This window comes from Pelobates fuscus, chromosome 2 (genome assembly GCF_036172605.1).
Source record: "Pelobates fuscus isolate aPelFus1 chromosome 2, aPelFus1.pri, whole genome shotgun sequence".
NCBI classification, from domain to species: domain Eukaryota; kingdom Metazoa; phylum Chordata; class Amphibia; order Anura; family Pelobatidae; genus Pelobates; species Pelobates fuscus.
The window spans coordinates 29,147,323-29,172,723 of record NC_086318.1 but is presented as its reverse complement, the minus strand read 5'-3'; the positions used below and the strand labels follow the sequence as shown (position 1 = coordinate 29,172,723).

General features: G+C 43.4%; 1 protein-coding gene across 1 annotated transcript in view; it reads right to left on the bottom strand.

Annotated features, from left to right (window-relative positions):
- Nucleotides 1–25,401, bottom strand: part of LOC134586498 (hatching enzyme 1.2-like) — a 505,730-nt gene that overhangs the window by 105,493 nt on the left and 374,836 nt on the right. The gene's annotated exons all lie outside the window — the stretch shown is intronic.

Below are 25,401 nucleotides of genomic sequence, written 5' to 3'. Positions count from 1 at the left end.
CAATAGGCTTAGGTGGTAATATCCGCAAGGGTATATAACTCTGGAATCCAGCAACAAAATTTCAGGTCCAGTAAAATTAGTACTTTTTTTTTTTTTTTTTTTTATTGAAATTTTTTTTTTTAATACTTTAAATACAAATAGACATGTATTGGTTCATCCATGGAACCGTTTACAAACAAACAAACAACAGTTGTTGTGGAATACCTCTCATACATCTTTACTGAGGTTTAACAGTATTAGCCAATAGTTATTAGGCCCTATATCGCAGTACAGTATTACCATAATATTCCAGGCTATGCTAAGTCTGTCAGACAGTTACGTTTGTTCAGCAATAGATCCTCAAAAATTATTATCCTTTAGTCCGCTAAAAGACTCTAGAATGCCTCAGCCTTGTATCATTCTTATTGGGTCTTGGTATCCCAACCTGCCCTTGCACTTACACTCTCACTGTTACTCTTACGTCTATAACATTCATACCATGCATTCATGTGGGATTTGGGTTTCCTCATATGTCTCATACATATAGAAAAGGTTGTTTATACGCTCAAGTTAACTCTTTACGGGCAAATCATCCCTCCTCCTTTATCCTTCTCTTAAATTTTTCCTCTCTTTTCCCTTTTTTAATTAACTAAAGCTCTTGTAATATCAGTGATAAGACTCAGATAGAGATCCTTAGTTTTATTTTTAAAGTGCAAATTTGGTGAGATCCCACCCATTTCCATCTCGATTTGTGAAATTATTTGGTTTTTCAATTGTTGCACATTTGGTACTAATGTTTGTTTCCAAGCTTTAGCAATCAATAATTTAGTAGCCGAAAGGCAATGAATTACCATAATCTCTACTTTTTTGTCTAATTTCGTTCCATACAAACGTAATAATGCTATTTCAGGTTTATTACTCAGGCAAGTGTCTCCCACCTTGCGTATTAGTTTGAATGAGAGGTCCCACAAAGATCTTATTCTGGGACAGTTCCACCAAATATGCATCATAGAGCCATCCATGTGGAAGCATCTCCAGCAATTGGGGGGATTACTCTGGGAAATTTTATTAAGTCTACTTGGGACCATGTACCATCTATAGCTTACTTTGATGAAATTTTCTAATATATTTAAACAGTGTATGATTTTTTTTACTCTTGAGTAAGCGTGACACCATTGTTTATATTGAATCTCCATACCCAAATCTCTTTCCCATTTTTTAAAAGCTGTAGGAATATCTGATCCATCTATATCTTTTAGTAATTCCATTGTTGGAGAGTATTTGTTTTTAGCAGATTCGATTGAAAGGACCTTCTCAATCAGAATACCCGTATCACCTTCGGTAATTAATACATATTCTTTCAAAAACTTTTAACTCGAAAGTAATTGAATAATTCTCTAGAAGGTAGAGATAGCATGTCAGATAATTCCGCATACTCTTTTAGATACTTATCTACATATAGGTCTTCAATTTGAATATTTTTATTTTTATGCCAATTTGTCAAGTTCATATCTGTCATTATGAGTTCTAATGTTTTGAGGGATACAGTGTCTGGTATCTTGTTGTTTAACCCCAGCTTTCTCTTTAGTCTATACCATTCGCTCAGTGTCTGAGAGAGAATCGTGGATCTCAGATTTGGAAAGCTTTTATTTTTTCCGATATTATTCCATAGCAGTATTTATAGATTATCTATCCCCTCTCTATGTGTTTCTAGTTTGTACCACGCCTGGTCATTGATATCCACAATTTGTAGATTAGAAGCGTGTGTCGTCATAATTGCTTGATATGTTTGAGATATCAAGGGATAGCTCATCCCCCCAGACTGGGTTTTTTTGGCTAACGTAGTGGCTTTTATTCTGGGTTTTTTACCTCTCCAGATAAAGTTTGTAAAACTGCTTTGTATCATGTTCAGCCAGTACACTGGTATTTTGAGGGGGATCATGCAAAATAGGTATATCCATTTTGGAACAATATAAGCTTTGATTGTATTGATCCTTCCCCACCATGATATCTCAAGTGGCCTCCAGTCTTTTAAAAGTTTATTTGTTTCTTTCAACATTTTTAAAAAGTTATTTTCCATAATGTGGGACACATTGGCTGTCAGCCAAATGCCCAGATATGAGATTTCTTTAACTACCCAGTTGAACGCATATGTCTGTCTTAAATATTGTAGCTCACACTCTTTTATATTTACTGCTAAAGACATTGTTTTGCTTATATTTAATTTATAGTTAGAGACATCACTATACTGTTCAAACTCTAGCATTAGTGTGGGTAAGGATATTTTGGGTTCAGTGATGGTCAATAGTATGTCGTCTGCATATAGACATATTTTTAAATCGTCCTTGGGAATACATACTCATTTTATTAATGGGTTTTGTCTTATTTTGCAAGCTAGAGGTTCAATGGATAGAACATATAATAAAGGGGAGAGCGGACAGCCCTGTCAGGTTCCATTTTGTATCTTAAACCATTCTGATCGAATGTCTCTTCCCACTATTCTAGCAGATGGATTCGAGTAGAGTGCTCCGATTGCTCACATGAACCAGCCTTCAAAACCGAAGTGCATCAAAGATCTCTTTAGAAAGTCCCAGCCAACCCTGTCGAAGGCTTTCTCAGCATCAACCAACAGGGTTAGCAGGGGCGTGCCCGTTGACTTTGCCCAGTCTAGTATCTCTAATATTCTCCGGGTATTGTTACTTGAGTGTCTCCCTTTCACGAAGCCTATCTGGTCTATATGAATAATAGATGGAAGCACCCTTTGTAGCCTATCCGCCAATATAGCCGAGTATAGTTTAACGTCTACATTTATGAGCGATATTGGACGATAGTTAGCGATATCTGTTGTGGGTTTATCTGGCTTTAAAATTGGGCTAATGTGCGCTCTTAAGAAATCTGTCGATGCATGTCCTTTTATAGAAATTTCATTAAATGTATCTGTTAGAACAGGGATAATCTGTGTTTTAAAAGTTTGATAGAACTGGTTGGAATATCCATCCGGCCCTGGGGCTTTTTTATTTACCAGCTTATTTATTATCCGTTCTACTTCTATCGTGGTGAAGGTCTTATTTAATTCATTTCTTTGTTCCTGCTAAATTTTTGGCAGCTTTATCTTTGAAAAGTATCTTTCCAGAGCATTTGATGATGGGTTTAATTTTAGGTTATATAGTTTTTCATAGAAACCTTTAAACGTATCCGCAATATCTTCGGGATTTATAATATTTTTACCGTTCTCTATTAGTTTAGAGATTTTCCTTTCCATGTTTTGTTTTTTCAATCTATTTGTTAACATGGTGTCTACTTTATTGTTCTTATAGTAAAATTTGATTTGTAGTTTCTTTAAATTCCGTTGTATTCTATCCTCAATCTGTTTATTTATTTTATTTTGACAAATCTTAATTTTCTCTGTTCTTTCCGTAGAAATACTATTCTTGTTTAAACTAGATAGGTTATAGAACTCGATGTAAAGGTCTGATAATTTAGAATTGTTGTTTTTTTGCTGGCTGGCTAGCTTTATCCAGTAGCCTCTTATGACTGTTTTAAAAGAGCACCATAAGCACTCTTTCGATATTTCCTCCATTGAGTTTTCTCTAAAAAATAAGTCCATAAGTTTAGCTATATATTCTATATTCATCTTTTTTTCTAAGAGCATATCATCCAATCTCCAGATTGGTGGACACTTATTAATCACATCTAGTACATCAGCGATTACTAAATCATGATCAGACCAGGTATTTTTTTTTATTATTATTGAATGTATGGCCTTAGAGAGGTTAGTATCTCCCATAATCATATCGATTCTTGCTGCTGATTTATGAGGAATAGAATTCATAATAATTCATATGAATAGATTCATAAAGAAGCGGGAACTTTTTGTAGTGCCATAGCTGTTTGTCATTGAGTAGCCAGTGGGTTTCTTGGACGAATCCCACCTTGATATTCTCTCTAATCAAAGTATCATATAAAAACCCTCTTTTCACATGAGAGTTGTGCGTTAATAGAAATCAATCTAACCATATCCCTTTCTTCTTGTTAACCATTCTGAGAGCAAAACCCTTTTCCGTAATACATACTTCAGACATACACTCACAACATAATCTTTCATACTAAGACCTATTCTTGGATGACCTCTTGTAATCCAAGGTCTGGGTACCTTTCAGGGACCCTAGGGGGGGAACACAGCTTCCCTTAGTGGGGACTGCTCCAAATCGCCTCAATTAGTTTCTTCATCATCTCTCTTTATGGAGAAAGAGAGAGAGGGGGAGAGGAGAGAACAAAAAAAAAAAAACATTATGTACATACTCATTACTTATAAATATAGCCCTTTTTTTGTGTTTTTTTTTTAACTTTCCATATCACCCATCTTAACTGTTTCATACGTGTTGTTAGTATTTGATCATTCTTATATATTAAATTTTCCTTTACGTCTCACTTTTCTATAAACACCCTTTTTAAGCATTCAGAAGACAGAATGTAAAGAATCACATTTTCTTTTCCTCTATTTTACTTCCATTATTATCTCTTTTCCCCTCTTTCCCAACTTTATGATTTTCTAATTCTTTTTTTTTTTTTTTAACATGGAGTTACCCATGTTCCAGCTTAGTGACAATATACTTGTGTGCAGAGAAAATTGTTATCCTTTTGCTCTAATATATTGTATCCTCTGATTTAGAAGTGAGCTGACTCTCTTCTTTTAAAGTTAAGTTTGTGAGAATCCTGTTATTCGTAAGAGGGAAAAAAAAAATAATAATATACACATTGTTTGCATATATATATAACAAGCAATTAATATATAGCCCCTTTGTATACTTGAGTGTCATTTGTGTGTTTGAGCTTTTTCTCATTTCCCTTTCCTTTACATTTAATTCCCTCTATTTCATATTTCATATCACTATATAAGTGTTAAAAATTATCTTCAGACTCTCATATCTAGTGACATAGTGCATTTCCCTATTGTAATTCTGAATTATTTCTCATCTTTAATTTGTGACCTTATAAATTCTTAAACCATGTGTGGTGTCTCCTTGTTCCTTTAGTGACTTACTATAGCATAGTTGCTCCCATAACCGATATTTACACTCCATTGTTATCTAGTTGCTACCATTCCTCTCTAATAATATGTAGTGTTAAGCAAAAAAAAAAAACAGAATATCAAGAATCACATTTTCCCTATAAATCACTTCTATTGTTATTTCCTTTTCCCCCTCTTTCCAACTGTTGTGATTTTCTAATCCTTATTTTAACGATAAAATTAGTACTTTTATTAAAAAAATAAACAATAAAATCAAAGTTAAAATACATGTAAAAAACAGTATTCCAGTACAATTAACACGTTTCACCTCGATAACGTCTGTTCTAAAGCCTCTTTAGAGGCTATAGAACAGATGAAATGCGTTACGTGTACTGCAATACTGTTTTTTACATTCATTTTAGCTTTCATTTTTTGTTTTTTGTTAATAAAAATATTTTTTAACTGGACCTGACCTTTTGCTGCTGGATTCCTGAGCTGTATACTGTTGGTGGGGATAATACCAGCGTATTGGACTGATCAAACCTAATTTTGTTCTAAAGCATGTGAGTAGATTTTTTATTACGGTACTTTTATTGTGTTTTACACTCTATTTTATGGTATGGACTATTGAGGTTATTACATTTTATATATATATATATATATATATATATATATATATATATATATATATATATATATACACAGAGAGGAAAATCCACATCACCTATATCCTAGAGTGGGGATCATACCACTTCACTGGCTATTTCTGTATTTCTGGAGCTAGGATTTGGTCTCCATAATATGTGAGTGCACACCTATCTATATACCTATCCTTGCTTACTAGCTCAGCATACTACGCTATATATTTTTATATGAGGATACCTACTGCTACAAGGACTATCTGAAGATACTGCACCACAATATATCCACAGGTTGGGATTATTCCACCCAAGCATTCAAGTTGGAGCTGTATTTTAGCTCCCTGAAAGTGAGAGTGCAAAATGTTATTTATCCATACTTCATCCCATACTTTATCAAGAAGTTTTCATCGTACCACACTATCAGTCCTTTCTGTTTTTCCCTTTTTGTCATTATAAACATTTCCTAAAAGACATTCCAGGCACTACACTTTCGTTTTCTGTTTTATCCTACCCCTCATCAGACAAAAGAGACTCTGCTTTTGGTGATTAAGTTGCCTTTGGACTATTTTGACATTCTTTATTTTAGGTGGTGCGTAGCATAAGATACAAGCATTCATCGACATTTTACAAAAGTGTAAACGGTAATACTCTAGTATAGGTTTACAATAAAATGTCAGCATACTGCACTTTTTATAATAAGTCAAATTTCAGGCAAGTTCGTAACAGGAAGTATGTCAGTGAGAGCAGAATAAAACAAACATAATGCTTGTTTGCACAAACTGACATATATATATATATATATATATATATATATATATATATCTACTATTTTTTTTTTTTTTTTTTAATTTCCAATTTTCAATACCATTGTACAGTAATACATGAATCTGACATAGCTTGTGTAATGTTTGCCTGTCTCTGAATTTATCCCATAGTTGGAATGTGAGCCTGGTCGTGGGGAGTATGTCCTTCTGTTTTGGTCTCGACTTTCTAGACATTCATGCGAGTGCAGTGATAGTGAAATCATTGGTATAGATTGATTCAATATGAACCCACTCTGGAGGTCTAATTTGGCCACTTGCCGACAGTACAGTAGCATTAGACATCAAAAGGTGCTCAAGGAGACATAACCTATGATTTTCGAACAATATACCAGCATTTTTTATATGCAGAAAATCAACATAAACATGGGATTAGGGTGAGGGGTAAGTAGAGATATAAACATGGGGTAGGTGGGGAGGGGAGATGGAAAGGTGAGTCACTCCTTGCGGAGTCATATAATAAAGCTAGCTCATAACATATATTTAACATGATCAATACCATGAACAAAGCTGTCGGAATTATGTGATCGTCTCAGGAGAATGCATTTATGGACTACGGTGGCAAATGCTCTATGCACCTTGATAGGAAGTTGAGAGGTATATGTGGTGCCTCTCCATTGCAGACATTCGAGAGAGGTTTGTAGTTGTGTAGCTGTTTTGTTTTTTTCCTGTATGCTTATGCTGATGGTGTGTTGTTACTTGGTGTGTTTTAGAGAGGTTTGACTCCCACGATGCCCAAGCTGACACCACAAATGCCTTCGAGGGTAGGTGTTTTTGTGCCATTATCTCATATCGTCTAATTAATTCTAGGGTTTGGATACATTGGGTTACCGTTGGTGGGCCTGGGTTTCACCATAGTCTGCTAATGGCCATAAGGGTGACTGCAAGTAAATAGTAAATAAGATATTTGCGGCCTTTGGCAAGACCCTTTGGAAAGATGTAGTAAGTATATTTCAGGACGTCTCGGTAAATGCATTCCCGATCATTCGTGGATTATCTGTTCTATGTCTGACCAGAGTTTGGTTATTTTTGAGCCCGACCACCAAATATGGGTCATTGTCCCTGGTTCTGATAAGCAACGCCAGCAGGTATAGGACAGGCCCGGGTTGCTGTGTTTTAATCGTATGGGTACCAGGTACCATAGGTGCAGAATCTTTCTTGCAAGCTCCGTATGAGGTGCACAATGATAAGCTTTTGTGTGCCATAAGTACTTTTTGCCATTGACTCTCTGGAAGGGAAATGTCTAATTCTTGTTACCATGCTCTAGCAAAGGTGCATTTCTGGAGACCCAGTGCGGCGCAGTGCTTGGCATATATGAGAGAGATCAATTTGGTGGTTGGTTGCATTTTATAACATATATTTTCTACGTCTGTCAGCTGTAGACCATTTACAATGTCGTAGGATAGCATCCGTTGCTTTTTTGACCATGACAACAGTTGAACATAAGAAAAGTTTTGGCAACCCATATTGTGTTTGAATGTTGGTAAAGCATTTCAGATTTGGCCCTTGAAAAATGTGATATAGGTGGGTGATACCATTTCTGTGCCATATCTTGTAGTTAAAATCAGGGATAAGAGAGGGCAAGGCCTCCAGTGGTAGAGCAAGGGAGGTACCCTTGTGTAATGTTTGCCTGTCTCTGAATTTATCCCATAGTTGGAGTGTGAGCCTGGTCGTGGGGAGTATGTCCTTGTGTTTTGGTCTCAACTTTCTAGACATCCATGCGAGTGCAGTGATAGTGAAATCATTGGTATAGATTGATTCAATATGAACCCACTGTGGAGGTCTAATTTGACCACTTGCCGACAGTACAGGGCTAATTATCGCTGACCTGTAATAGCCCGCAGTGTCTGGTAACCCTATTCCCTCTTGTGTGAACAGTTTGTATATGGTAAATTTCTCAATTCTTGGTTTGGAGTTATTCCAAATAAAGGAATCAATTTGCCCCTGGGCCTTGTGCAGATAGTGGGGAGTCCAATTGGAAGAGTGCAAAATAGATATTGGGATCTTGGGAAGAGTAGCATTTGGTCACTGCTATTTTCCCATCCAAGAGACGAATTTCCCCTTCCAGCCTTGTATTTGTGTTTTTATGTTATTAAGCAATGCTTGGTAATTAGCCTTATAGAGGCCTGAGTGCTGTGGTGTCAGGGCTACCCCCAGAAATTTGAGCGTATCTGTTCACCATTCATAGGCAAATGCATCTTTCAGGGTGTCTAGTATGTATTTCGGGATGTTAATGCTTGTGTCTTGGACATTTGTCCATGTTTTAGAGACAATCCCAGTAGGGAGTATATGTGGAGCCTATCATAAGCTTTTTCCGTGTTCCACCGAAAGAAGTACACTGGGGGCTCTCTCCCCTCAAAGCCCACCCAGCAAGTCCAAAACATTCCACGTACAGTCTGCACCCTGGCGCCTTTATACCACTTGATCTGCATGTATAATTGTAGGGATAATTTTTGACAACCTGTTGGAGTAGATTTTTGCAAGTAGCTTGGTATCAGTGTATCAGCAGCGATATTGGTTGCAGATTTTGACTTTTTGTGGGAGGTTTTCCTGGTTTCGGGAGAGTTGCTACATGTGCCCTCAGCATCTCGTGTGGCATGTCACCAGTATATATGATGTGATTTTATACTGATTCCAACCTTGGGGCCAGGATATGGAAGAAGAGTTTATAATAAGAGTTTGTGAGGCCACCCGGCCCAGGGGATTTTCCCGATGGCAGAGATGCTATGGTTCATGAAATTTCCTGACACGTTATAGGTTTTTGTAATATCTCCCATTGTTGTAAGAAGAGAGATGGCAGTGTAATAGGGTTTAAAAATGTGTCAATCTCTGACTCGGTGGGGTGATGTATTGTGTTATAGTTTTTCAGATCATACAAGGTATGGTAGAAGGATGCCATTTCATTATTTATGTCTTGGGGACTGTAATTTTTTTCGTTGGTGTTTGAGATTAAATATGGTAATTTAGATTGTGCTTGTTTTTTCCTCAGCATTGTGGCTAGCGCTTTCCCTGCTTTGTCACCCTGTGAGTAGTTTCGCATTTTGAGCCGTTGAAGTGTGTAGGCAATTTTGGCTAAGTGTAGATTGTTTATGCACTAGGTTGTATCTGCTATAGTTTTCAGATATGCATCCGCCGGTTACATAATATGTACATTCGTGGCATCCCATAGGGAGCGCAGCAGGTCAATGTGTTCATGGTTGGATTTACATTTCACATACAAGGCTCGGCTAATTATAATGCCTCTAATGGTGGGTTTTTGGGCCTGCCAGAGGGATACCAAGGAGGTTTCTGGAGAATCATTCCTTTTGAAGTAGTCCTCCAGATTTTGTGTCAGTTGGGCAAGGAACGCAGAAGGGATTCATTTAGGCGCCATGGTGCTTGTCCCCAATGCGGGAATTGGCCTCGAAGTGTCAATGTGATTGGCACATGGTCCGACCACACTATGTCTCCAATAGAGCACTGTGTGATCCTTGGGAGAAGATGGCCTGATACCATAATATGATCTATCCTGGAGAACGATTTATGCACTCCTGAGTAAATTCTCAGCCCATGGGGTTAAGTGTTCACCATGCATCATAAATACCATGTTCAGACATGAGTTTGAGTAGAGCTTTGCCTTGCGCCCGTATTTTTGAGTGTCTAGGGCATGAGTCAGGTAAGGTTGTGTCAGTGTGTGAGTCTAAAACATGGTTTAAGTCTCCACATATAATGAGTGATCCTGAGGATGCTGTAGGGAGCTTGGTAAGTGCCTTATGTAAAAAGTTCCTTTGATGATCATTGGGACCATAGATCCCCACCAGGATATATTCTACTTTGTTAACCAAGCAGTGGAGAATTAGAAATCTCCCTTGGTTATCTTTCTTGATTTGCAACAGTTCAAAGAATAGTGAGTGGTGTATTAAGAAGGAGACTCCTTTTGATTTAGAGGTGTGGGTTGCATGATATTGAGTCAGGTAGTCTTGTATATCAAACTGAGGGACCCTGTTCGTGACAAAATGCGTCTCTTGAATTCATAGTATGTCAATCTTGTCCCTTCATGCCTCTTCTAAAAGGATGCAACACTTATGTGGGTGATATAATCCCCTTGTGTTGAGTGAGTGTATTTTCATAGTCTGGGGGTTGTAAGGTGTAGCCAAGGTGTTGCAAACCAATTAATGTAGCGGATGACTTTTTGGTATCTAAAAAACTCGATAGCGAGAAGTATATTTCTTTGTGTGATACTTTCGGTGGGGGCGGTGGAAAGAATAACACGGGACAAGGGAAAAAGTACTTGGATAAGGTGAACTGGGTTTCCTCCCTAGAAGACTTGGTGCGGGGGACCCACTTTGCTGTGGTAGGAGATGTGAACATTCTCCAGTTTTGTGGCTGTAGAGCTCTAAAAGTGAACCATCTGTGGGCTGTGGTTATGTGTTACTGTGTGGTTACTATAGGTGACGCAAGCAGCTAGCTAATTGGTGTTAGCTGGTCGAGCAACATTGAGAGTGCAGAAATGAACAAAATCATAAATGAACAATAACAGACGCTCATGTAGTTGCACCCTCAGTAAAACTGCATACGAAGGCCGCCCCAGGTTCAGTCCATGACTGCTGTGCATTTACAAGTACTGGTAGTCCGAGTGTAGTATGAACCCATGGAAAGTGCTGACCAATATAATCTGTACATTATGACATTACTGACTCAACAGAATCAAAAAGTCCCCACCAGACTAGGTCATGGGATGCGAGATATGATAGACTCTCGATGGAATGCAATGATGCCTTGAATTAATGTACTGTAGGACAGATAGTTGCCATGCAGGAAAGGGTTACAGAATGGCTGTGGGAGAAATGCTAGGGGAGCCCAGATTCTAGGCTAGGCCAGGTCCTGCTGGACACACCTAATTAACCCATTAGCGCACCCCATAGGAGAGCATTGAAAGCGATTTTCAATGCTTTCCTATGGGGAATTGAGCGACGCTGGAGGTCCTCACACAGTGTGAGGACGTCCAGCGATGCTCCAGCAAAACCTGTGCTATAGAGCAGGAAGTTCCCTCTAGTGGCTGTCTAATAGACAGCCACTAGGGGAGGACTTAACCCTGCAAGGTAATTATTGCAGTTTAAAAAAAACCTGCAATAATTAAACTTGCAGGGTTAAGGGTAGTGGGAGTTGGCACCCAGACCACTCCAATGGGCAGAAGTGGTCTGGGTGCCTACAGTGTTCCTTTAACTCAACTACCGTCATAAACCAGTGGTTGCATAGTACCGGATGTGGCGCTTAGTGAGCGTTAGGATCATTGAACCAATCAGTGAACCAATATAACGTGGTCATACATTAAACCATTAAACTGATTACTATACAATACTTGCGACCCATGGAGTCTCACAGCTATGAGAGTAATTTGTGCACTGTGGGCCATTCTGGTTTCAATCTCAGTTGCGAGACTGGCGTGGTGGGATCAGTTTTGATTTGTATGCCCCAATCTGACAGTTTTGTTAGACCCTCTTTTGGGGTGAATATCGGCTTTATGCCTTTGTCACGTTGGACAAACAATTTGGTCGGGTATCCCCAGTGGAACCTCGTTCCGTGATTTTGCAGGGCATCCACTACTGCTTGGAAACCTTTCCTGCGCTTCAGTGTTGCCGCAGTGAGATCAGCAAAGATCCTCACGGTAGGGTAGTCTTCGTGCGAAATGCTTCTATTTCGGCAGGTTTCCAAAACAAGTTATTTTATATGAAAGTAGTGTGCACATCCCAAGGTGCCGACTCTGGTACGTAGCACGGCTTCGGAATACGATGTACCAGATCAAATAGTAGCATATCAGCCAGAATATTTGGCGTGTAGGACCAAAGTAGGCTTCTTGTATAGGCTTGCAGATCTGTGTGTAGCATAGATTCTGGTACCCCCGCAGCCGCAGGTTGTTCCTTCTTGCCCTGTCTTCTCAGTCTGCCGTCTTGGATTCCAGAAGTTCAATCTTGTGTTCCGGCTCTGGACATGGTCAGCCATGTCATTATGTGCACTGGCATCTTCCCCCATCTTGTTTTCCAAGTGGGAAGTGCAGGTGCCTATCTCTTTCCTGAGGGCATCCGCCGTGTGTTGCCATGGAGTAATCAGCTTATTAGATAGAGCGTTGAGGGCTTGTGCTAAAAATTCTTTAGTAATGTGTGCAAGGTCTTTATGTATGTGCTCTGTCATGGTGGTTGAGAGGCTTACATCTGAGTCTCTGTCGCCATCTTGGATTTCAAGCAGCGAGGTCTGAAGTGCCGCTGGACCCTTTTGGGCGAAGAAATTCAATTTGTCAGCTTTTTACGTGCAGCCTGTTTTACGTGCTTGTTATGGAGCTCAGCACCAGAGCAATTTCTTATGCAGCTATGTTGCTCAGCAATCAGCCCCCATAGTAGATCATTTTAAACAACAGTAACATATTTACTCTTCAGTAACCTTAAATACCCAAGGAGGCCTGCTTGCCCGCCTCCTACCCTGGGACTATGGGCCCTGTGATAACCCATGTTCAAAAGTACTGTTTCTGCCCCTTGAACTTTTAACTGGAATAGATTCAAACATGTGGTGGCGGCCATCTTAAATTGTCCAGCAGTGTTTTGCCATCGAGTGTATGACACTATTTTGGGAATGGGACCATGTGCACGGTGGGGCAAAAATAAGACTGATCTGGGTGATTTTGGGATCTGTTGTTCACCCAGATTGGGGCTATCAGGAGATGTGACTTTTGTGGGATATGTTGTATTCAGTGGCGTACATACCGGGGTCGCAGGGGTCGCGGCTGCGACCGGGCCCGGCCCACCAGGGGGCCCGGCCGCCCTGCGACCCAGGTATGTAGGTCACTGGGCCAGCCTCTTCTGCTGGGGGGCCCAGGAGCCGGCCACCTCCGGGCCCCCCCGAGGCTGGCCCTGCTGTCACCCGGCTGGCTGGCGGGAGCGCGAGGGAGCACTGTCCCCTGGGTGCTCCCTCTTCAGCTCCCTCGCGCACCGCACTGAAACCGGAGCCGGAAGATGACGTCATCTTCCGGCTCCGGCATCAGTACGCGGCGCGTGAGGGAGCTGAAGAGGGAGCACCCAGGGGACAGTGCTCCCTCGCGCGCCCGCCAGCCAGCCGGGTGACAGCAGACTGCTGAGTCCATACACACACACACACACACACAGACTGCTGAGTCCACACACCCACACACATACTGCTCAATCCACACACACACACACACTGCTGAATCCATACCCCCCCCCCACACACACACACAGAGACTGCCAAGCCCATACACACACAGACTGCTGAGTCCACACACACACACACACACAGACTGCTGAGTCCACACACACAGACTGCTGAGTCCACAAACACACAGACTGCTGAGTCCACAAACACACAGACTGCTGAGTCCACAAACACACAGACTGCTGAGTCCACAAACACACAGACTGCTGAGCCCACACACACAGACTGCTGAGCCCACACACACAGACTGCTGAGCCCACACACACAGACTGCTGAGCCCACACACACAGACTGCTGAGTCCATACACACAGACTGCTGAGTCTATACACACACAGACTGCAGAGTCCATACACACACACACACAGAATGCTGAGTCCACACACACACACACACACACACACAGACTGCTGAGTCCATACACACACACTCACACACACTGCTGAGTCCATACACACACAGACTGCAGAGTCCACACACACACACACAGAATGCTGAGTCCACACACACACACACACACACACAGACTGCTGAGTCCACACACACAGAGACTGCTGAGTCCATACACACACACTCACACACACTGCTGAGTCCATACACATACAGACTGCTGAGTCCATACACACATACAGACTGCTGAGTCCATACACACATACAGACTGCTGAGTCCATACACACACACTGCTGAGTCCATACACACATACAGACTGCTGAGTCCAGACACCCAGCACCGTTCCAGCCCCTCTGTCCAGCATTCCCTCGGCTGTAACAGACTGTTAGAGTCCGAGGGAATATCATTTAAGCACATGGCCAGCAAGTTGCACACACACACACAGACTGCAGAGTCCATACACACACAGATACTGCTGAGTCCATAAACACACACATAGACTGCTGAGTCCACACACACACACACACACAGAGCCTGCTGAGTCCATACACACAGACTGCTGAATCCATACACACACAGACACAAACACAGACCGCTGAGTCCATACACACACACACACATACTGCTGTGTCCATACACACACACACATACATACAGACTGCTGAGTCCATACACACACACACAGACTGCTGAGTCCATACACACAGACTGCTGAGTCCATACACACACACACACACAGGCTGCTAAGTCCACACACACAGACTGCTGAGTCCATACACACACACACACACACAGACTGCTGAGTCCATATGCACACAGACACACAGACTGCTGAGTCCACTCACGCACACACACACACACACACACACACAGACTGCTGAGTCCATACGCACACACACACAGACTGCTGAGTCCATACGCACACACACACAGACTGCTGAGTCCATACGCACACACACAAGCTTCCTCACTAGCAGACAGACAGACACACACACACACACAGACTGCTGAGTCCATACACACACACACACACACAGACTGCTGAGTCCACACACACACACACACACAGACTGCTGAGTCCATACACACACACACAGACTGCTGAGTCCACACACACACAGACTGCTGAGTCCACACACACACAGACTGCTGAGTCCACACACACACACAGACTGCTGAGTCCACACACACACACACACACACACACACAGGCTGCTGAATCCATACACAAACACACACACACAGACTGCCGAGTCCATACACACACAGACTGCTGAGTCCATGCACACACACACACAGACTGCTGAGTCCACACACACACAGACTGCTGAGTCCACAAACACACAGACTGCTGAGCCCACACACACACAGACTGCTGAGTCCATACACACACAGACTGCTGAGTCCATACACACACACACACACACACACACACACACACAGACTGCTGAGTCCACACACACACACAAACTGCTGAGTCCATACACACACACACAAACACACAGACTGCTGTGTCCATACACACATACAGACTGATGAGTCCATACACACACACTGTTGAGCCCATACACACATCCAGACTGCTGAGTCCAGACACCTAGCACCGTTCAAGCCCTTCTGTCCTGCATTCCCTCGGCTGTAACAGACTGTTAGCATTCTTGCTTTGTCTGTAGAGCTTCCCAGCGGAGGACTGGGATCAACCCCAACGATCGAGGAGTGGATAATTGGTCAAGGTCTGCTAAGTCTGGCCACTACCGTACCGGGAGACAGGCCGCCTCTCCCGCTTGGTGTGCACCAGGCGACTTTAGCTATAGTGGGGAACATACACTCCTGATAGATCCCTCACCACTGCACATTATAACAGGCGTCTCAAGGGTTAAAGATTACATGATACTAAACGGGTTAGATGAGAATGTAGATTGTTCTGTATAGCAGAATTGTGGAGGAGCTCACAGAAGATGCATCCATCCACCATGACAGGCAGGCCCTGTCCCTAACTTTGGACTATTTTAATATTGCACTAGCGCAGAATTTTTTTTTTCTGTTTTTATTTTCTAATATGTTTTGATATGTTAATATTAGAGATGCGCAAACCCGAACCCGAAGTTTGTGTTCGTACCAAACATTACGGTTTTTGGATTTCAGTGTATGTTCGGGTTGAAGTTCAGCGATTTAAGGATGCATTTTGAAAGGCTGCAGAGCAGCCAATCAACAAACGTTTGTCTTGTGTGCCCTTAGAAGCCATCACAGCCATGCCTACTAATGGCATGGCTGTGATTGGCCAGTGCAGCATGTGACCCGGCCTCTATATATAAGCTGGAGTCACATAGAGCCGCACATCACATGAGCTATTATTAGTGTATTATTAGTGTAGGGAGAGGATGCTGCAGCTTTGAGGGACAGATTAGGAAAGAATTCTGGTGTTGAATCTGCAAACTACAGCGATTATTTTTGTACCCTGCCCTGCTCTGAGCCCAGTGCCACAGAGAGTGAAGTGCACTGCATCTGTGCCAGGCACATTACTTTAATCCTGTTCTGGTAGCTCAGTGGGCAACATCTAGGCATTTTTAAATACTGCAATTTTTTGGGTGCTAAATAGTGCATTTGCATACTGCATTTCTTGCAGTCCAATAAAACCCTTAAATACTACTGTTACATTGTTGGTTTAAAAAAAAAAAATCACACTTTTTTGTTCTAAATAGTACATTTGCGGCCAGCGGTGCACTTCATATCTGAGAGTCAAATAGAACCGTCAAATACTGTGGTTACATCGCAGTTTGACCAATTCCATTTTTTTTGGTGCTAAAAAGTAAATTTGGGGTGTGCACTTCATATCTGAGAGTCAAACAGACTGTCAAATACTGTGGTTACATCGCACTTTCAAAAATTCAAATTTTTTGGGTGCTAAATAGTAAATTTGCGTCCTGCGGTGCACTTCATATCTGAGAGTCAAATAGAACCGTCAAATCTGTGGTTACAGCGCAGTTTTAAAAATTCTATTTTTTTTGGTGCTAAATAGTACATTTTGGGTGTGCACTTCATTTCTGAGAGTCAAATAGAACTGTCAAATACTGTGGTTACATCGCACTTTGAATTTTTTAATTTTTTTGGTGCTAAAGAGTACATTTGCTACCTGCGGTGCACTTCATATCTGAGAGTCAAATAGAACAGCAACTGCAGCCCATGGCCATCTGTCTTTCACCTCACCCCCTTGCAAATCAGCCAAGCAGTCTGAGCCACAAGTCATGCAGCAGTCTCTTATGTTTTTGATGACTCTGCTGGCGGGGTTTCCGTGGGCCATCTACCTAGCCCTGCCCCAGAAGTGGAAGAGATGTGTCAGGATGTGGACATGCGAGGACCACCGCAGCACGTCTCTGATGATGACGAAACACAGGTGCCAACTGCTGTGGCTTTCTGCAGTGTGCAGACAGGCAAGGAAGGCAGGGTTAAGGAGTGGGTGGAAGATGATGTAGAGGATGATGAGGTCCTAGACCCCACATGGAAAAAAGGTCATGCGAGTGACGTGTCCAGTTTGAAGGAAGAGGCGGTGATCGCACAGAGGCACCAGCACAGCATTAGAGGGTGCAGGGTGCAAAAGCGGAGCGGCCGTCCCTGTGGCGAAACCAACCTCGCCACTGTGAAGTGGAGAAGCCTGGTTGTTAGCCTCCTGCCCTGTGACTATGGCCCTGCAGGTTAAACCTTTTATTTTCCCTGCAGAAAGGCATATTCGTGCGTTTCTGCCAGGGTGTTCGGTAGATTTGATCTACCGAACAAACTGACGAATGCGCGACCACCTGGGAGCTGGAGTGTGCCTTCAATTTACCTCCCTGAAACTGCGGTTAACTGCAGCTTAATTGACAAATCCGGGGTGGTCTTTGTTCGGTTGCCGACCACAAGGCGGCGGCCATTTTAATCATGCAAAAGACCAGCGGTGTTCGGCGAGGATTCTATGGAACTAAAAACGGACACTTATTTGCACGAACACCGCTAAGCCGCCCGTTGCCTGGTTCCTATTCGTACAAGTTTAACCGAACACCGGCATTCGGTATTTTGTATATGAGAATATGTGTTAACCCAGATAGCCATGCCATGGAGCCTATTCGTGGGATTAAAGACTTTGGCTCCATGGCGATTAAACTGTATTTGTGTGGTCTGAGTGCCATTCACCTAATAATGTGCACTCAGACCTGAGCTATCTGGGGATGTGTGACATGTCTGTGTTTTATGTATAAAAGGTAACTTTGTGTATTTTAAGGTGTTTCACTGTATTTTGTGTCCTATGTGTGTAATGGAGTTTTGCCTCTGTCCTGGGAGATAATTGAATTACTTCTCTAATTATCTCCAGGATAGAGGGAGGAGATCAAGATGCATTGTGGGAATGTTTAACTGCTGTGTGTCTGTAATTGGTTTATGTCTGTCCTTTGTTACAGTCTTTCATTTGGTCCCCTAGGGGAGTGTCCACCAGGTGGGAGACCTGCATAAATACTGGGCAGGTAGCCCTGAGTAAATGAGTTCCTGCTTAACCCTCAAAGCGATGTGTCGTCTCGTTCTTTGGGGGAATTGGATTGTATGCTGACTGCCAGGAGTGTAAGCGGATTGTATGCTTTTCCTGTTCGGCTGATTCCAGGGTTCGTGTGTTTGCAGTTCGGGAGTTGGTGAATTCGTACAGTTTGGAGTTCGGGAGATTGGTGATTGCAGTAGCTGCTGGTCTATGGAAAAGGGGATTATCGCCTAAACGGTTTTTATCCCCTTCTGAGCGAAACGGTCCGTTACAGTCCCCTAGACAGTACGCCTGCTACTGCCTACCACACCCAGGGACCGAGCATACCAAAGCCTGCTCCGAGGAGTTCACTGGCGTGGCATAAACGTTCTAAACCTGAGCACAACCTGCATGTCTAGGCATCTCGATGCAAAGCACGAGCTGCAGTGGAGTATGCACCTCAAGAACCAAGAAAGGTCTCAGGCTCCTCCTGCTTCCTCTTCTGCTGCTGTCTCTGCCTCTTCCTACACCTCTGGAGTGACAGTGGCACCTGCCACCCCACAAACAGAGGATGTGGTAGCAATGCCACCACATCTGCCACCGTCCCCAAACATCTCCACACTGTCCCATGTAAGCGTTCAGCTGTCCATATCCCAAACACTGGAGAGAAAGAGGAAGAACCCCCCTATCCACCCACGATCCCTGGCCCTGAATGCCAGCATTTCAAAATTCCTGGCCTTTGAAATGCTGTCATTCTGTGGGGTGGAGATGGACAGTTTTAAAAACCTGATGGCGGTGGCTGTCCCACAGTACGTGGTTCCCAGCTGCCACTACTTTTCCAGGCGAGCCATCCCTTCCCTGCACAACCAATTGGCAGACAAAATCAGGTGTGCACTGTGAAACACCATCTGTGGAGCAGTAAGCACAGGCAGGGACACTATATCTCCCTAACTGCACACTAAGCAAATGTAGTGGCGGCTGGGCCTGAGGCAGATAGCAGTTTGGCGCATGTCCTTCCACCACCGAGGCATTTCTCTTTGCCTCCTGTTGCCTCCTCCTCCTACGCCACTTCCTCCTCCTCCTCTACCACTTCCTCATCCGGTCAGAGTAACACCTTCACCACCAACTTCAGCACAGCCAGGGGTATACGGCAGCAGGCTGTTTTAAAACTCATATGTTTGGGGGAAAAAACCCACACCGCGCAGGAGCTGTGGACAGGCATGGAAGGAGCTGTGGACAGGCAGTGGTTGTTGCCACTGAGCCTCAAGCCCGGCCTGGTGGTGTTCGATAATGGGCGAAATCTCGTAGCAGCCCTGGGCCTAGCCGGTTTGATGCACATCCCTTGCCTGGCGCTTGTGCTGAATTTGGTGGTGCAGAAATTCCTGAAAAATTACCCAGATATATCACAGCTCCTGCAAAAAGTGCGTGTCGTCTGTACACGCTTTCGGCCTTCTCAAACTGCTGCTGCTCGCCTGTCTGCGCTGCAGCGTAACTTCAGCAGCAGGCGATAGTGGAGTTTCAGCTGCAGCACGCACGGGGCAGTCGCTCTGCGGAACAGCACCACTTCACCACTAATGAGTGGGCATCCATGCGAGACCTGTGTGCCATGTTGCACTGTTTCGAGTACTCCACCATCATCGCCAGTGCCGATGACGCCGATGACTATCCCGCTTCTATGTCTCCTTGAAAAAACGTTTCGGTCGATGAGGAAGAGGAGTAATTTCCACAGATATCAGGCCAGTCATTCACAAGTGGCTTGAAGGGTGGGTTCCTGCACCAGCATAGGCCAGGTACACAATTGTCCAGCCAGGGCACAGTTCTGGAGGATGAGGAGGACGAGGAGGAGGAACCGTGTTCACAGCAGGGAGGCACCTAATGCATCTCATGGGCATCACTGGAGCGTGGCTGGGGGGATATGGAGGAAACAGACGATACACCTCCCACAGAGGACATCATGTGCGACTACATGCTGCAGTGCCTGCGCAATGACTGTCAAGTTGCCCACATTCTAACTTGTGCTGATTACTTGGTGGCCACCCTGCTGGATCCCCGTTACAAGGACAACGAGCCGAACTCGGCGAACCCAAACATCTAGGTGTCCGCTCAACTCTAGTTAATATTTAGAAAAAATAATTTGAAATGTGTTTAAAAAAATATTTGAATTGAAAATTGAAAAGCTTAACCAACAATATTAAATCAAGGTCTTTGTCAATAAATATTTGCTGTAAGGTGCAGATTACAACAACAGTAGGTAGCTTGTAGTGGCTTCAAATTAACTCCATGGAATTAGAAGTTAAGCCCTTAAAGCCGTTACAGCCTTCTATGCCGTCCTGCTTTAAAGCTTTAAGCCCCAGAGTGTCGGGCATACTATCCTTTCCCGACGCTCTGCTTCAGGAGGTCTGCCGGACAGCCCAGACAGCCCTCCCATGGCACATCAGGCCCCCAGGGACCATGTGATTGCTCTCAAAGAATATTGCTGCCTGTGGATCTGCAGGCAGGGGGACTGCCTGGACTGTCAGACCGTCCTGCTGCTGGTGAGAAATGAAAAAAAATATATATTATTAAACAAATACAAATAATGTATGCAGCCCTCCTGGTTTCACACACACACACACACATATATATATATATATATATATATATATATATATTTGTGTTAAGGGCTCATGATAGTACAGAAGATACAAACACTGTTAGGTGTGGGATGGTATTAAAAGAGCAAGTCGGTTGTGGTGTGCCGAAACCGACGATGAGGTAGGCCTGTAAATAAAGAGGGCCCACCAAGAAGAAATGTAAGAAGAAGGAGTTAATAATGTGGAGTGGGTGGGAGGGTGATGCAGCGCTGACCTCGAACGGTATGGAGCCAGGTAAGGGGTGTCCCTTAAGTAGGGAGAAGGTGAGTCGTACGCCCCTCCCACAATTACAGGCCAAAAGGCCTTAATACTTGTGTTAAGGGCTCATGATAGTACAGAAGATACAAACACTGTTAGGTGTGGGATGGTATTAAAAGAGCAAGTCGGTTGTGGTGTGCCGAAACCGACGATGAGGTAGGCCTGTAAATAAAGAGGGCAAAAAGTAGAAAATCACATTTATTACAAATCGAGCAATATACATACGTTAACCAGACATATCTTGAAAGGCATTACTAACTTCTTGTACTGGGTTAGGTATGTATCTAGAGTATGCAGAAGACTTCCAGCGTCCTAGTGATTTGACAACATGTACTGGAATGTTTGCACTGGACGCTGTAGTGGCTGCTCCTATGCGGAAGGAGTGGCCCGAATAGGTAGTTGCTTTTAGGCCTAGTTGTGTAAGTAATGACCTGACGTGGGTCATGAAGGTGGTGGTAGTGAGTACAGAACCTTGTAGAAAGAAAAGTGGTTGAGATGGTGATGCTGTTATAACCTGGGTATATGTGTCCAGTAATGTGACGGGGCACCATTCATTGTGGGTAGGATATTATCTAACCTCTACCGGAGGTGCGTGTTGATTGGTTTTAGAGTGATGCAGAGCCAAGATATAGTAATCCATGTGTTTTGTTAAGTGTGAGTGAAGCAGAATGTGAGTGGACTGGGTTGTATTGATGGCGGTAAATTCTCTTGGTCTTAAAAACCCATAAAAGGCCAAATAGATAGCTGTTTTAATAACAAGGTTTGTGTTGGTGGCAAAGGGTTTTAAATCTAGTAGTTTGGAAAGATCTTTGAAAATATTGATGTCTATGGGTAGCCTTTGTGCAATACGTGGGGGTTCGGATCTCTGAATACCCCTAAGGATGTTTTTGATCTGGTAGGAGGACATGAAACTAGTGTTGTTTGGTTGTAATGTTAACATATGATGTTGTACGCCTGTTAGATATAGCTTGATTGTGTTGTATGATAATTTGAGTTTGAGGTGGCAAAAGGAAGCAAAACCCAACAAGGATGTCATAATGAAAGGTTGTGCGATATTGTGTGATGACAGAAATCTTTTGAATAGAAGGAAGGCTCTGTCATAGGTCTTCCGGGTATTGGAGGATAGCGCTAATTGTGACAATGTCCGGCTGTGTTGCATGATAGCGTCTAATCCATTACTAGTTGTTGGAAAGGTGGAGTGGTCGTGGCTGTGCATGCAGCTGACGGAAGTATTTGTCGAAAAGCCTGTAAATTGAAACGAGACAAATGGTCAGCAGCCGTGTTGCATACACCTGGGACATGCACACAAACCAAGAAAAAATTGTGACACGCAGCCAGCCAGGTGAGTTTCCTCAAGAACCTCATAATGGTCAGTGATTTGGATCAACCTTTGTTGATGATGTGACATGTTGCTTGGTTGTCTGAGTAGCAATGTACTGACGCACCTGCCCATAGATGCCCCCATGTCACGGCAGCTTCCACAATGGGATATATCTCAAATAGAGCTGAGGTAGTTGAAAAATTCTCCAGGTCCTGAACCTCTGGAGGCCAACTACCCCAAAGCCATTCATTCCCGTAAATTGCTGCAAAGCCTGTGGTAGACGCCGCGTCTGACCAGTTGGTAGGTGAGGAGTCAGACAATTTAGGGAGGAACATGCTTTTCCCATTCCAGGTGGTTAAAATTTTTTTCCACATAAGTAGGTCTGCCGTGGCGTGGGTATCCAGGGGTAACCTGTGTGCATCATTGCCAAACAATGGGAACATGTGTAGGAGCCGTGAGATGAAAGCCCGGCCTTGAGGTATAATGCGCATGGCAAAATTTAGTGACCCAAGTAGAGATTGCAATTCTTTGCGGTTGCAAGTACCGAGTTGTAAGTAGAGGTTGATGTTGGTAAGGATGTTCTCTATCTTGGTGTGTGGCAGGCTGGCTTGCATGTTGGCTGAGTCTAATATGATCCCTAGGAAAGTGATGACTGTATCTGGTCCTTCGGTTTTGGTGGGGGAAACCGGGACGCCCACCTGTTCGAACAGACTGATGGTTTCTATGAGGCTACTGGGTGGGGAAATATTGTCTTCGATTAGTAAGAAATCATCCAGGTAGTGTATAACTGTAGGGCATCTGGCTACATTTAACAATAACCAGCATAGTGTTTCGGCGAATACGTCGAAAATGGCCGGACTACTTTTTGAACCAAATATTAAGTGTGAGAAAAAGTAGTAGTACCCGGCCCACTTAATGCCATGCAGATGCCATAGTGTAGGGTGGATAGGCAATAATTTGAAAGCATTGGTTATGTCAGTCTTGCTGAGCCATGCTCCGACCCCTGCCTGCATGATAGCCGTAATGGCGTGGTCTATGGTGGAGTATTGAAGGGAAAATTCCTCAGAGGGGATAAGGGAGTTCAGACTTGGAGTGGCAGAGGTGTGAGGTGCCGACAGATCGATGATAAGTCTTTGTTTGTGGGAAGACTTCCCCGTGACAATACCAATGGGATTTGTCCTCCATGTGGTAAAAGGAGAGGACTGAAAGGGTCCTAATAAGAAGCCCTCTGCCACTTCTTTGGCTATAAGCGTGCTGACCGCTTTAGGGTTTGTTGGGCAGATTGCAGATTAGGGCATTCAAGGATTCTTGTAGGCATGTGTATTAGACCAGTATGGAATCCTTGTGATAGACCAGTGATGATGAAGTCTACCAGGTGTCTAGATGGATGTAGTGACAGTAGTGCCGTGAGTACAGAAATATTTATATCCGTTAAGTATTGCTTAGGGTACATTTTATTTGGACACATGGTTTTCGCATGTGCCCTAAAACATTTGGAACATATGTGCAATAACCTACATCCGCTGTAATTACAAGCACCGACATTGAAATTATTACAAATTTGGGATTTCCCCAAAAACTTAATAGGACGTCCCAGTTTATCTTTGGGCGTTTTCTCTGCTGAACCAACGGGACCAGTGCCCTGTGAAGTAGTAGGTTCGTTTGCCGTGGTAGGACAAAAATTGGCCGTATGGGCCATGGAGGAGCAATGTGCACAGGCCGGTGTTCTTAGACCTGCAAAGTGTCTGCAGAAAATGACCGTATCGATCTTACTCCAGTTGGATCTTTTCCCGTACTGAGAGAAGGCACCAGACACTTTGGCAGAAAAAGATCTATGGTAGTCATAGAAAGCTGACCCACCATATTTGTTGCCCAGGTCCACCAGCCTGTGCATGTACAGGTCAAACTCCTCACGTCTGTGGGGATATACAGTACACATCACATCTCGATAAATACCGAAAGCTAAAACAAATTCTGGAATAGTAAGTTTCCTATTTAAACGTGCATCCCTAGCTTTTATCACCACAGAAACATCGTCGTAAGCGTAAGTTTTATGTTCCACTATATCCTGGGAGGCAATGAGTAGTGAGGCCAGATTGACATCTTTACCTTCCAGGATATCTTTTTTGAGGTGTTCGGGTATCATGTGGGCAGGGTGAACCTAGTCATCGTCCGAGGTGATGGCTGTGGAGACTGATTGCAATCCCGCCACTGCCGTGGGGATCGCCGCGGTCCTTCCAGCCATGGTGAGGGCTGTAGTGACCGATTCAAGTGATTCCAGCCTAGAATTAACCTTGCTCATAGAGGCCATGAGGGATGTGAGCATGCCATGAATGTCTCCTGGGTTGGACTGGCTAGATCCCTCCCCGGCATCCCTATTGTCAGTTGAGGTGTGCAGTAATTTGTAAAGTTCTGCTTTCCTTGCCGTCGCTGGGAAAGGAATATGTCGTCTCTTGAGTTCGCTAGTGATGCGAGGGATAGTCCACGACCTGAAAGAAACTGGGCTAGCCATGTCCTCATCCCGTGATGGAGTGTTTTCTCTTGCTGGAGTACTTGGGATGGAAAAATACGCTACCCCTTCTTGAGACATACTAGATGAGAAAATATATGGTTAGCGTGAAAAAACCCCAGGGGATGTACTGGCAAGCTAATTATGCCGGATAAG